General features: G+C 37.2%; 1 protein-coding gene and 1 non-coding gene across 2 annotated transcripts in view; both read left to right on the top strand.

Annotated features, from left to right (window-relative positions):
* Positions 1-12,514, top strand: part of LOC138807180 (protein lin-28 homolog A-like) — a 131,274-nt gene that overhangs the window by 80,752 nt on the left and 38,008 nt on the right. The window lies entirely within an intron of this gene.
* On the top strand, positions 3,579-3,683 carry LOC138807184 (U6 spliceosomal RNA). Its single transcript, XR_011366079.1, has one exon. It is a non-coding gene; the product is annotated as a U6 spliceosomal RNA (small nuclear RNA).

Genomic DNA, 12,514 nt, shown 5'->3' with positions numbered 1-12,514 from the left:
GGAAAGTGGTATGTTAAAGTCCCCAATAATTAATGTCTTTGGATCTATGTGTGATTTGAGGGAAATTAGTGTTTCTTGGTTGAATTTGAGTGTTCTGTTGTTTGGCGAATAGATAATTACAATTGTAATATCCTCCTGAAGGAGAGATACCTTAATTAGTATGTAGCTACCTGCTTTATCTCTTCTCACTAATTGTAATTTGAAGTCAATTTTATCTGATATTAGGATTGCAACTCCCGCCTGTTTATTGGGGCTGTATGCTTGGTAGATTTTGTTCCAGCCTTTCACATTCAAAATGTGTTTGTTTTTATGGGAAGATGTGACTCCTGAAAGGAGCAGATAGATGGATCTTGCTTTTTAATCCAACTAGACAGTCTATGTTGCTTAATTGGAGAGTTAAGTCCGTTAATGTTGAGAGATAAGACTGAGAGGTATTTGGGAGTTCCTGCCATTTTATACATTAGGTGGTATAATTGTGTTCTACACATTTATTGACTAGTTACCAATTATTCTCAAATTTTAATACGTTAAAATACTTTCTTTTTTTCTAATTTTCTTGCCAGGAAATCAGCAACAGCTCAGTCAACATTTCTCTCATAGGACTTTTCACATAGGTTGGTTAAATATTGACCTGAGCTCCAGTCTTCTGAGGACTCACTCATCTGCTTAGGAATTGATGCTGGCTGTTGGAAAAGAACTCAAGGAAGGATGCCATTTAAAGCCTTATAACTTTATTCTTTACCAAGTTATTCTCCTGCTGTTTTGGTTGTTGAGAGTGTATACAAGAGCAAGCATTCCATGGAGAGAAAGGAGACACCATATGAACTTTACTTACTGAGATTTCTGAGTGATTTGCTGTCACATGTACTGCATTTTGCAAGTCGAATCTGTCAAAACCTACCAGTTTTAAGAGATAGTAGGAGCGTTAAAAGAACTCTTAGAGACAAATACATCTTCAACCTAATTGGTTCCAAGCATTCAGTCTAATGCATATTCAGCAGGTACTGAAACTTGTGTTGGCTGTATCTATGTGTCTTTCTCATGTGTGCATGTATACATGTGTATATGTATGTGTGTATTTGTGTGTATAACATACATGTGTACATATATAAGGGCAATTGCACACATATATGCATATATAAATAAATGTACATATACAAATATATGTTCATATATATATACATATATATCAGGTGTTCAGTGATTGATTTAATCTAGAGTTTACAGCACATTGTCATTCTCACAAAATGTACATGATAAACTGCTCTGAGGATCTGTGCTCACTTCCCTCATTACCTTATTTTCATCCCTGTGAACAACGTCAGCCTACTTTCCATAGGATAGCTTTGTTTTTGTTACTTACAGATAATAAAAGAAAAAGGATGTTTGTAAAAGAAAATGAACTTTTAGGTCACAGGTTAAAGTATCTTATCCGTCCCAATGATTCCTATGAGATAAAATTTATAATAGTACTAAAAGTGAAAAAGAATTCCTGGATCTGTTGTTTTGCCATTTAGAATGGCAAAGAATAATTTCACGGCACTGTTATAACTCTTAAAGAATGCAAGAGTAACTGATGGTACCTATCATATTTCCACAAAACCAGTGGATCCTGAAGGATAATAGTAGACCAGCAGATATTCTAAGAAGCAGACATGGAGCATGAAAGAAGAAGAGAAGGAATGAGAGAGAGTGAAAGAGAGAGAGAGAGAAATGTCATAATTATTAAAGTGCATAACAGATGAACAAGAAATGTATGAGAATATTCATACTGCTATTTTTAAACTCTACAGGTACATTTGAAGATATTTGATATATGATAACCCATCAACATAAAATATAAAGTGATTTTGATAAAAATAAAGAATACTCAGAAGAAATTATAAATGCAAAAACAATCTTCACAGAAGCAAACACTCAGAGATATTTCATGACTTTTAAAAGGACAAAGTGGCTGAAGTTAGTATAAATTTAGAAGTATGACAATACATAAAAATATAAAAAGATATTCATATAGTTCATTATATAACCCAAAGCAGAAAGCAAATGTTGTTTGGATGATTTTTTTTAAATACAGTCTCTCAGGTGCTGGGTCGGTGGCTCAGGGGTAGAGTGCTTGTCTCGCATGCATGAGGTCCTGGGTTTGATTCCTCAGCATCACATAAGGAGAAAAAGACAGAAGAGGTGCTGTGGCTCAAGTGGTAGCACTAACTATGAGCTGAAGAGCTGAGGGACAGAATCCAGGAACCAGAGTTCAAGCGCCACAACCAACAAAAACAAAAACAAAAAACTAAGCAAAACACATTCTTCACTTTTGTGGCCTCAACTCTGTAATACCACTGATTCAGCATAGGGCTAAGATTTTCGGTGTGGACATTTATCAACACTCCTGATTCAGACGCTGCTTGAGAAAATTTTTAATCAATATTGCATTAATTTTGCTCTTTGTAAATTCACATGCACCTGTAAAAAATGGTTTTGCCATCCCAGTAACATTCTCAAAGTACCTCGTAATGACAACTTACAAAAATTTGTATTATATTATAACAAGGAAAACAATGCTACAAATAAAGAAAAGCAATAATTAAATATTAATGATTAATAAAATAAAAACCAAATCCCAGTGTTTCCAGTATTTCAAGTGTACTGCATATTAGATTTTACTATTTCTCATATTTCTGTACATTTAAAACTGGCTAAAATTATGATGTTCAACAAGAGTTTTATAGGCTATTAGAAGTCTTTAAAGTTACCCTCTAAGATTACTATTTATGTCTCATCTCATAATTTATATATGGCTTATATCATCATTTGTTCCTCACTAAAATATAAAGAAAGGAAGCCCTAAAGTTTTAACAGAAACTTTGTAGTAAAAGTATTAACTCTTGCTCTGTTTCTTTACACAAAGTCTTTGCAACTTCTCATTAGTATCCTTTCTATAAACTCTGAAATGGAGATACTTAGTAGTATATATCTGCTACCATAAATCTTAAATACTTTATGGAAAAGTTTTATGACCTGACAAAAAGTCTTAATTTTGGCATATATAAGCAAATTCCCAAAATTAAACATATTTAAAACATTAAATTTTTTGGAGGGAGGTCCAGTCGTGAGTCCTGAACTCTGGGCCTGGGTACTATCCCTCAGCTCTTCAGCTCAAGGCTTGCACTCTACCACTTGAGCCACAACAGCACCATGTCCGTCTATTTTTTCTGCTTATGTGGTGCTGAGGAATAGAACCCAGGGTCTCATGCAAGCAAGGCAAGTGCTCTACCATTGATCCACCTTCCCAGCCCAAAACATTAAAACTTTTAACAAACCTTAACACTTGCTGCTGTGTTCATTATGACAGGGGGCTTGTATAGAATAACTGAATTCCTCTTGCTACACATCTCTTGAACAACAAATATCCGGAATTATTATGTTTTTGACATATCAATCTTGACTTTATTCTTAAATGTGTGGTTATGTAAGAAATATATGGTTCTAAAATTTCACGACAATACTTTAGAACTTACCTTTTGTTGAATTATCTAGTTTAAGAAAATCAATTCCACCTTATATATAAAAAATGTTCTGTGTACAATTTGGTAGCACATACTCTAAAATTGAACAATATGCAGAAGATTAGCATGGCCCCTGCGCAAGGATGACAAGCAAATTCTGAAGCAGTCTATATTTATACAACAGATGCTGGAGGGGATGTGGCCAGAAGGGAACCCTACTGCACTCTTGGTGGGAGTGTAAACTTGTTCAACCACTTTGGAAAGTAGTATGGAGGTTCCTCAAAAGACTCCACATAGAGCTTCCCTATGACCCAGCAATCCCACTTTTGGGAGCATTTACACACATGTTTACAAACAAGACCACACTAAAGCTACCAGCACGACCATGTGTATCGCAGCACTATTTACTTTAGCTAAGGTATGGAACCAACCCAGATGTCCCTCAGTAGATGAATGGATCAAGAAAATGTGGTATATATACACAATGGAATTCTATGCCTCCATCAGAAAGAATGACATTGCCCAATTTGTTAGGAAATGGAAAGACTTGGAAAAAATTGTATTATGCGAAATAAGCCAGGCCCAAAGAAACATAGGTCCCATGTTTTTCTTATTTGCAATATCTAGTATATGTCTGAGTCAAGGAGAAAAGTTCAGATAAGTTGATGTTAGGGAAATGAACCCTAAGGTATGTATTCAAATGTTTTTTTTTTTTTTCTTTCATGAGATTGTTTCTAACACATTTATAAAATTATTTCTTTGTTGTTTTGTATGTCCCTCCCCCACAGTATAAATCCTGCTTTCACTGTAATTGATGTAGGTATAATTTGTGGAGGGAAAGGGGAAAAACTAATCGTTTAAATAGGGATACAGGTGGACTCACTGCAACAATGAGATGCACAAGTCGTTATGTCGAAAATGAACTTTACAACTTTGGTGCGAGTGGGGGAGCGGGGAGGATTGTTTGGGGGGAGAGGGGGAAGGGGAAAACAAAGGAGGAGGCCACAATGCTTGACAAGAAATGTACTCATTATCTTGCCCATGTAATTGTAACCCCTCTGTACAATATTTTCACACAAAAAAAAAGATTCCACATAGGGCTCCCCTATGACCCAGCAATCCCACTTTTGGGCGTTCACCCAAATGATCACAAACAAACAAGACGAAATTAAAACTACTAGCACAACTATGTTTATTGCAGCATTGTTTACCATAGCTAAGATATAGAACCAACCTCGATGCCCCTCAGTAGATAAATGCATCAAGAAAATGGTGTGTGTGTGTGTGTGTGTGTGTGTGTGTGTGTGTGTGTGTGTGTGTGTGTGTTTGTGTATGGGAATTCTATCGTCCATCAGAATGAATGCCATCACCCAATTTGTTACAAAATGGAAAAACTTGGAAAAAATTATATTATCTGAAATATGCCAAGTCCAAAGAATCATAGGTCCCATGGTATCCCTTATTTGCATTAAGTAAATATATGTCTGGGATAAGCAGAAATGATAAAAAAAACTATGTGCATATGACTATATAAGATGATGTTAAGCTAAATGAACCCCAAGATAGGAACACGGTTTTCTTTTTCTTTCTTGCTATTGTTTCTAATGTAATTATAACGTACAATGTGATTTTTTTATTTTTTATATGGTCCTCCCACACAACATAACCCCTGTTTTCACTGTATTTGATGTCGTTGTGCCTGCGTATTGTATATACACTTCTCTAATTTGGGGAGGGAAAGGGAAAAAAACAAAATGCTTAAATAGAGATACAGGTTGACCCATTGTAACAATGAGATGCACAAGACACTATGTTGAAAAACGAACTTTACAATTTAGGCGGGGTTGGGATGGGGGGTGGTGAGGAATGTACTTGTGAAGGTGGAAGTGAAGGGATGGTGGGGGAAAAATAAAGGGGAGGTAACAATGCTTGATAGGAAATGTACTCATTACCTTGCACATGTAACTGTAACCCCTCTGTACAGTATTCTTACAATAAAAAAGTTTAAAAATGTTCTGAGATGGAAGAGTTTACTTCTATTATTTTACCTATATAATATCGTTAACAAAGAAATTAATGCAATACACTGACATGAAGATATTTTGAATGTGTGTGTGTGTGTGTGTGTGTGTGTGCACATGCATGCTTGTGCGTGTGCATACCTGATTGTTGGCGTGCGCAGAGTTTGAACTAAGGGCTTCAAGGACTCGCTAGGCCTTTTCTCTCTAGATTGGTCAGCTAATATATTAGCTACATCTCCATTTCTGGCCCTTTTCTAGTTCATTTAAATTTTTGAAATATAATCTTATGGGTTTTTTTTTTTTTTTTTTTTTTTTTTTGCCCTGATTGGCTTGCAACACTTATCCACAGATCTCAAGCTCCTAAGTAGATATGCCGAGTGGACAGGATTACAGGTGTGTCCAACCAGCACACGGCTTTAAGAATAATTTTAAAAGTAGAAGAAACTGTACTTCACGGAGTCCTCTTTTATCATTTCCTACTTTTAAAGCATTTTGGAGTGATAATATGTGAATTTATTTCGTTTTGAGATTCTTACAAGACAATAACTGATGGTATTTAAAAGTTTAATACTTTTTAAAAAGGATACTAGAACCGTGGAACAGAAGAAAATTGGCTCTCTTTGGACCTCAATTTATAATCTCAGTTTGTGCATGATAATCCAATGTCACCAACACAGCCTGTGTTGAAGACAAAATGTGACAAAAAGCAATTACCACGGTCATAATTGTTATGTTATTAGTTATTGGACAATATGAATATTGAATTGAGAGTATAAGAGAATGGAGAGATTTTACCTACCATTTTTGTATTGCTGAAAGGCTTTTGGAAACTTTGACTCATTTCCTTCCTCACTGTGTCTTTAGGCTATGCACTTACTGCCTTTAATTACAATTTTCTCAACACAAATCTCCATCTTGATACAGACAAAGGCCTGGATGAGCTTACAGCTCCAACTTAGGCCTTGAGAGATAACAAGACAGTCATTTAGCAGGTCAGAGGAACCTGCCCAGACCTACCAGGCTCAACCCCTCCCAGGAAATAGTCACCCACCCCAGGGAGAGGAAATTCTGCCCCCAGGAGTGGCTTTCTTCATTGGGTAAACAGAGCCAGAGGCTGCCCCTCCCTACAGCAGCCTAGATAATCAATTGAAATTCAGTAAACATAATCCTGAGAAAGGCTCGAGGCTGGACTCTGAGAATGTCTCAGAAGCTAGACCCTCAGGGAAGAACTACTGTTTGCTGAAAGGCCTCAACTCAACCCAGAACCTAGCCTTATGTCATCATCTCCAAACTAGAGGGCACAGCCATCTCCCGCTTCTGCGATACTCAAAACAGATCCCTTTCCCACTGAACTAGCCTTGGAGGAGGATCACAAAATCCTGGGTAAAGCAGAGCACTTTTCAGCTTGCCCAAACAAACTGACTTAAGTAACTTGATCAAGCCGCAGGAAAACCAAACACCACAAGCAGACCAGAGACTCCACCAAGAGACTGGTTATGGACACAAGGGAGATACAGAATCTTCCCAACCCCCACCCCCCAAAAAATCAAAGACCTTTCTTCTTTTGAACCTTACTTTTAATTTTTTTAAATTTTAATATTTTTAAATTGTTGTTTTATATCTTTTTTTCTATACTGACGTTTTGATTCCTTTCTTTTTCTTTCTTTTCTCATTATTTTCACTTCTTCTCTTTCATTCTTTTCTGCATGACTTAATTGCTGTTCTGCTCACCCTCAAATATACGCGTCGCCGATTATTAGATCTTATCGTCCATTGTGTATACACTTAATCCAGAAATTTATTACTCAATTCAAAACCTCTTAGACTTAAATTCTTTAACAGCAGTATTACCTCTTTATACCCATATAGTATTTTAAACATTTTTATTTTTCTAGTTGTTCATGTCTCCTTTCTATCCCTCCCCTCTTCTCATCCTGTCCTCATTGTTCTCTGAATACTATCACTGCAGTTTTTAAGGGTTTTACTTTTTAAATTTTGTTTTTCCATTTTTTCTTCTCTCTTTTCTCTTTTTCTTCTTTTTTTCTTTTTTTTCTTTCTTTTTCTTTTTTCCTTTTTACCTCTCTCTGCTATCATTCTGTCCAATCCATTTCCCTCTTTGATATGAGGACATTGTTAATTCCACTCTCCCTCACCTTCCCACATCCCTCTAATGCTATTTTTCTCCACATTTTCCATAAACCTAATAATTTCTGGTTGCCAAATTGTCCTTTGCTGTTCTTAGGCCATTAAGACATAGTTGTTCAATGTTCAATAGATTGTATCTCTTGAACAAGATTGTATCTGCAGACTTTTGACTGTGCAACTACAGACTTTGTTTGATAGTTACCTTAAAATAGTGTTCTAACACAAAACTGGTGTTATTCTCATCCCAAATGGGCAGAACAAGCTGGAAAAACACAAGAAAAAATGGCAATCCTGGAGATCTCAACTACCACTCATGACAATCAGGGGACAGAACAGATAATGAACAATCCAGAGGAGAGTTCCCAAAAAGCTCTACAAACACTACAGGTAAAAGGCGTAAATGAAAAGAGTGAAAACATGCAAAGGTCTCAGTGTGAGTGGGAGACAGAGGAGGCAAACCAAAGATCAATACAGGAGTCTCATGAGCATGAGGAAGCTGCTCAAAGATTGATACAGGAATTTCCTGAGCAGATTGAGAACATTCAAAGAGAAATAAAGGAATTGTGTGAGCAGGTTCAGATCAGTCAAAGAGAAAGATAGCAATTATGTGAGCTGGCTGAGAACAGACAACGAGCAAGTCAGCAATGGCGTGAACAAGCTGAGAACACTCAAAGAAAACTACAGGAAATGCATGAACGTGAGGATGCTAATCAATGAGAAATACAGGAACTGAGAGATAGGGCTGAGAATAGACAAATATCAATGGAGGCATTAATGGAATACAAAAACAGAGAGCTGAAAGAAATCAGGGAGACATGGGCTGGTAAGGGGACTCAGTGGTAGAGTGCTTGCCTTGCATGCATGAGGGCCTGGGTTCAATTCCTGAGCATCACATAAGCAAAAAGAAAAAACGCCAGAAGAGGCACTGTGGCTCAAGTGGTAGAGTGCTAGCCTTGACCTAAAGAGCTGAGGGACAGTGCTCAGGCCCAGAGTTCAGGCCCCATGACCTGATCCCCCCCCCAAAAAAAAGAAATCAGGGAGACTGGGAAGGTAATGCTCACTGGAGCCAATCAGAAGGAATGAGAGTCCAAGGAAACGATAACAAATCAACTAAGTGATTTGAGAATAAACATGGAACACCAAATTAAGGAAGTAAAGAAGTTCGCACAAGATCTAGAACAAAGTTCCAACAAAGAATTTGAAGCCATCAAAGCCCATCAATTAGAAGGGAAAAAAAATAACAAAGTAGAAAGTCTTGGCAGTATGTCAGACCATGCAGAAGATCGAAACTCGTGGATTTAAGACAACCTACATGTTATAGAGAAAGAACATACAACCATCCAAGACAAGTCCAATAAATAAGATAGATCTATTCAACACTTGGAAGATATCATCAGAAGGCTTAATGTGAGGATAATGTGTGTAGAGGAACACCTAGAGACAGAAGTTAATGGTCTAGGAAATTTGTTTAACAGGATCCTAGCAGAGAACTTCCCAAACATACAAAAAGATAGGCCTATTCAGATACAAGAAGCTTTTAGAACTCCAAATAGAACAGACCAGAACAAGACATCCTACCATCACATTATAATCTGCAAAGGATAAACTCAGACCAAGGAAAGGATCCTTAATGCAGCGAAGGAGAAAAGATAAATCACCTATAAAGGGAAACCAATTAGAATCCCCTCAGGTTTCTCAGCAGGGACAATCAAAGCAAGAAGATCCTGGCATGATGTATGACATGCACTAAAGACAAACAACAATCAACCAAGAATACTTTACCTAGCTAAACTCTCCTTCATAACTTCAGGTCAAATAAAAACATTCCATAGCAAAGAAAAATGGAAATATTATATCTCCACCAAAGCAGCCCTACAAAAGATACTGAAAGATGTCCTAAACATAGAAAACGAACAAGACGACAGTACAGGCCAAGAAACCACACCCAAACTGAGAATCCAAGAACCATAGGAAAAACCCAGGTGCCCCAACTCCCAAGAAGGTGGATAAAATGGTAGGCACTCCCAAATACCTCTTAGTCCTATCTCTTAACATTAACGGGCTTAACTCTGCAATTAAGCAACATAGACTGTATAGTTGGAGTAAAAATCAACATCCTTCTATCTGTTGCCTTCAGGAGTCACATCTTGCCCATAAAAACAAACACATTTTGAATGTGAAAGGCTGTAACAAAATCTACCAAGCAAACAGCCCCCCATAAACAGGAAGGAGTTGCAATACTAATATCAGATAAAATAGACATCACATTAAAATTAGTTAGAAGAGGTAAAGTAGGTCGCTATGTACTAATTAAGGGATCTCTCCTTCAGGAAGATATTACAATTCTAAATATCTATTCATCAAACAACAGAGTACCCAAATTTATCCAGGAAACACTACTTTCTCTCAAATCTCAAATAGATTCAAAGACATTAATTGTTGGGGACTTTAACACACCAATATCCCCACTAGATAGATAAACTCAGCAAAAAATCAACAGAGACACCACAGACAAAAATAACTGCATATATCAACTAGATTTAAGAGACGTCTACCGAATATTTCACCCAGCAGCATCAGAATACACCAGCATATGGAATATTTTCCAAAATAGACCACATTTTAGGCCACAAAGCAAAATTGTGCAAATTTAGAAACATTGAAGTCATACCTTGCATTCTCTCAGACCATAAGAGTATTAAATTAGAATTCAACACCAAAAGCCAACAAAGAAAGTCCTGTAACACATGGAGGCTGAACAACACACTGATGAACCAGGAGTGGGTCATGCAAGAGATTAGAAAGGAAATTCAAGTGTTCATGATATTCAACAAAAATGAGCACACAAACTACCAGCTCCTCTGGGATACAGCAAAGGCAATACTCAGAGGCAAGTTTATAGCTCTGAATTCCTACATCAACAAATTGGAGAGATCTGAAACTAACAATTTAATGAGACAGCTGAGCCTCCTTGAAAAACACAAGCAAGATAAACCTCAATCCAGAAGACAAAAAGAAATATTTAAAATTAAATCAGAATTAAATGAATTAGAATCCAAAAAAAAAAAATAGAATCAACAAACAGAGTTGACTCTGAATAGGAGACACCCTAGGACGCCTTGGCACAGGCCGAAATTTTCTTAATAGAGACTGAGAAACACAACACATCAAAGAAAGGTTGGACAAATGGGATTGCATGAAATTGCAGAGTTTCTGCATGGCAAAGGACATAGCTAGCAAGATCGATAGAAAGCCCACGGATTGGGAGAAGTTCTTCACGGCCCATACAACAGACAAACGTCTCATATCTAAAATATACCTGGAACTCAAAAAAAAAAAATCCCCCAACAACAAATCTTCAAAGAAACAACTGACCAACAAATAAGTGGGCTAAAGAATTAAAGAAAAATTTCTCTGAGAGGAATGAATGATAGCCAATAGACACATGAAGAAATGCTCAACCTCCCTAGCCTGAAAAAACCTCCCTAGTCACCTCACCCCAGTTAGAATGGCTATAGTCAAGAACTTTAATAACAACAGATGCTGGAGGGGATGTGGACAGTAGGGAACCTTACTGCATTGTTGGTCGGAGTGTAAACATGTTCAACCACTTTGGAAAGCAGTATGGAGCTTCCTCAAAAGACTCAACATAGAGCTCCCCTATGACCCAGCAATCCCACTTTTGGGCATTTACCCAAATTATCACAAATTAGTCCACACTCAAGCTACCAGCACAACTATGTTTATTGCAGCATTATTTACTATAGATAAGATATGGAACCAACGCAGATGACCCTCAGTATTTGAATGGATCACGAAAATGTGGTATATATACACAATGGAATTCTATGCCTTCATCAGAAAGAAAGACATTGCCCCATTTGTTAGGAAATGGAAAGACTTGGAAAAAATTATATTGAGCGAAGTAATCCAGTCCCAAGGAAACATAGGTCCCATGGTTTCCTTTATTTGCAATAACCTGTATATATCTGAGTCAAGCAGAAAAGGTCAGATAAGTTGATGTTAGTGGAATATACCCCAAGTTAATATTCAAATATATTTTTTGTTTTTTTTCCTTTCATGCAATTGTTTCTATCTTATTTATCCGATGATTTCTATGTTGCTTTGAATGTCCTTCCCCTATGGTCCATACATTCACTGTATTTGATATTCCTATAATTTGTGGAGGGAAAGAAATAAATCATTTAACTAGGGATACAGGAGGATCCATTGCAACAATGAGATGTACAAGTCATCATGTCGAAAAACGAATTTAACAATTTTGTTGGGGGTTGGGGGGCGGATCGGGTGGGGGTGTGGAGGAGTATGGGAAGGGATGGGAAGGGGAAACAAGTAGATGACAGCAATGCTTGATAATAAATGTACGAGTTATCTTGTCCATGTAATTGTAACTCCTATGGATGGTATTCTCACAATAAAAAAAGAAAGAAATATACTCATTATCTTGTCCATGTAATTGTAACCCCTCTGTACAGAATTTTAACAATAAAAAATAAAAATACAAAAAAGAAATCAGAGAGAGTGGAGGGAAGGATGAAGGGAAAAAAAGAGGAAAGGAAGAAGAGAGCATGGGAATCTTGGTTTTGAGTCCATGGATCAAGAGAGCCAACCATTCACTATTTCTGTGGGTAGCATTTCAGAGCCTAAAGACAGTATGTAGGAGTAAGCCACTGACCCTTTAACAACTTCATGATATTCAGGAGCTCTGTGGTCACCAACTCCTGGGGGAAGCAGCCTCAGGGCTCAGGGTGAGTCACCAGGTTTCAATCATCCTGGCCCCAGCAAGTTATTTTCTGGTCAGATAATAAGAACGTGTCTAAG

Source organism: Dipodomys merriami, unplaced genomic scaffold, assembly GCF_024711535.1.
Source record: "Dipodomys merriami isolate MVZ:Mamm:240054 unplaced genomic scaffold, mDipMer1.0.p SCAF_414, whole genome shotgun sequence".
Lineage (NCBI taxonomy): Eukaryota > Metazoa > Chordata > Mammalia > Rodentia > Heteromyidae > Dipodomys > Dipodomys merriami.
Note: the sequence above shows the minus strand (reverse complement) of the source record. Positions and strands in the feature narration are given on the sequence as shown.